Genomic DNA, 2,489 nt, shown 5'->3' with positions numbered 1-2,489 from the left:
GAGGAGGGTACTTGGAAGGCGACCATGCACAAAAAGTTAAAGGTAAGTATAGAAGAAATTGTGGACAAGGTTCTGGGATTTTTTAAACAGATCTCGTATACAGACAAAATTGAAAAAATCCGATTGCCGTTTGGATTCCGCGACTTTTTGACTTTAAATTTTCCATATGCAGCAAGTAATAGTCAATTTAAGTTGTGTTAATATCTGATGGTCAGTGAATAACTTAGGTGTGAAAGTGTATATTTATCGATACATGTTACAGCAACGGTATGCTGTTTTTGACCAGGGGTTATGGCGACTTCCCGGCCACAGTGTAGAAATTTCTCTGAGGGTGCCGGCGCGGCGTTAAGTTACGGCAGGATGCGCGTCTGTGTGGCAGCGCGGCTGTCGCGGGACTGGGGAGGCTGGGCTGCGGCGAACCGCAAGGCCCCGGGCTGTGCTCCCGGTTTAATCCTGAGAGCGGCGCTAACTCCACCGGCGCCGGCGAATGAGCCGCTGTCCGCCCGGGTACCATTATTCGGCCCAGCGCCACGGAGCAGAGGGCCGGGGGACCCGGCCTCCACCAGCTGCCACACCGCTCACCTCCCCACAGTAGCAGAGGCGAGAGCGCATGCGCGCGCACCGTCCAATTAGCGTACTGGCTGCCCTGCAGTCTTATTATCGGAATTGTTGAGGCTCTCGTGACCACTAGACATTGCCTGAAAGTTTCTGTCTCGGGTTCTTCGGCTGACGTTTGTTTAACGGTCGTAAGGCACGCTAACCGCGCAACTAGTTGTTTGCCGAACTTCGCTTGTGGAGTTAAATAAATAAATATCGCGTGACTAGGGCCTCCCGTCGGGTAGACCGTTCGCCGGATGGGAGTCTTCCGATTTGACGCCACTTCGGTGATTTGCGCGTCGATGGGGATGAAATGATGATGATTAGGACAACACCCAGTCCCTGAGCGGAGAAAATCTCCGACCCAGCTGGGAATCGAACCCGGATCCTTAGGATTGACATGCTGTCGCGCTGACCACTCAGCTACCGGGGGCGGACGCTTGTGGAGGTAGGAGCTGATATGTGTCTGGCTTCAGCCGGACTCGTTAGGCTTTTTACAGTCCTCTCTGACAAAATATATCAAATCAAGCCAGTCCGGCTTTTGTTAGCCTTCTTAGCTATAAAACAGAGAAAGCACAACTAAGGCCCTTTGCAAGCTAATGTCATGAATGCGAGGAATAAGCATAATGAGGAATGAAATAAGCACTCCGTCGTCAGGCCGCAAATGGCTCATCGGGACAATCCGACTGGCGTGTCATCCTCAGCTGAGGATGCGGATAGGAGGGGCGTGTGGTCAGCACATCGCTGTCCCAGTCGTTATGATGGTTTTCTTTGACCGGAGACGCTACTATTCGGTCGAGTAGCTCCTCAATTGGCATCACGAGGCTGAGTGCACCCCGAAAAATGGCAACAGCGCATGACGGCCCGGATGGTCACCCATCCAAGTGCCGGCCACACCAGACAGCGCTTAACTTCGGTGATCTGACGGGAACCGGTGTATCCACTGCGGCAAGGCCGTTGCCAAATGAGGAATGAGGAGATATAATAACAATATATACATATGAAACTTCCTGGCACATTAAAACTGTGTGCCGGACTGAGACTCGAACTCGGGACCTTTGCCTTTCGCGGGCAAGTGTTCTACCATCTGAGCTACCCAAGCACGAGTCACGCCCCGTCCTCACAGCTTTACTTCCGCCAGTACCTCGCCTACCAATGCTATAACAGAAAAATTGCCCAATTGCGAGTAGGACTCGCGCATTGAGGGTTCCGTTCAGACTTACATGTGTATGCAGACACATCAACTATCCAAAGGATCGAATGGCTGGTTCAAATGGCTCTGAGCACTATGGACTTAACATCTGAGGTCATGAAGCCCCTAGAACTTAGAACTACTTAAACCTAACTAACCTGAGGACATCACACACATCCATGCCCGAGGTAGGATTCGAAGCTGCGACCGTAGCGGTCGCGCGGTTCCAGACTGAAGCACCTAGAACCGCTCGGCCACTCCGGCCGGCTGGCTGTTAACTAAAAAGCCCGCATCTCGTGGTTGTGCGGTAGCGTTCTCGCTTCCCACGCCCGGGTTCCCGGGTTCGATTCCCGGCGGGGTCAGGGATTTTCTCTGCCTCGTGATGGCTGGGTGTTGTGTGATGTCCTTAGGTTAGTTAGGTTTAAGTAGTTCTAAGTTCTAGGGGACTGATGACCGTAGATGTTAAGTCCCATAGTGCTCAGAGCCATTTGAACCATTTTGTTAACTAAAAAAGACTGCAACTTACGTTTTGTACACTAATGGTCAGAAGGAAAAAAAGCAGACTAGAGATACGACGTTCATATACACAGGACATGTATATTAGTAAGTTCTACGCAAATGATTAGCATTTGAACCACGTCGACCCACGGGTTCAAGGTCAACATTGATATCGTAGCGCAACACCACCTACCGGGAAATT

The 2,489-nt window shown here is 51.2% G+C and overlaps 1 pseudogene; it reads right to left on the bottom strand.

Moving 5' to 3' along the window:
- Positions 1-1,441: 1,441 nt before the first annotated feature.
- LOC126417703 (5S ribosomal RNA) lies at positions 1,442-1,559 on the bottom strand (annotated as a pseudogene).
- Between the last annotated feature and the right edge of the window lie 930 nt (positions 1,560-2,489).

The sequence above is a fragment of the Schistocerca serialis genome, chromosome 8 (genome assembly GCF_023864345.2).
Source record: "Schistocerca serialis cubense isolate TAMUIC-IGC-003099 chromosome 8, iqSchSeri2.2, whole genome shotgun sequence".
NCBI lineage: Eukaryota > Metazoa > Arthropoda > Insecta > Orthoptera > Acrididae > Schistocerca > Schistocerca serialis.
This window is presented reverse-complemented; position numbering and strand designations above follow the sequence as displayed.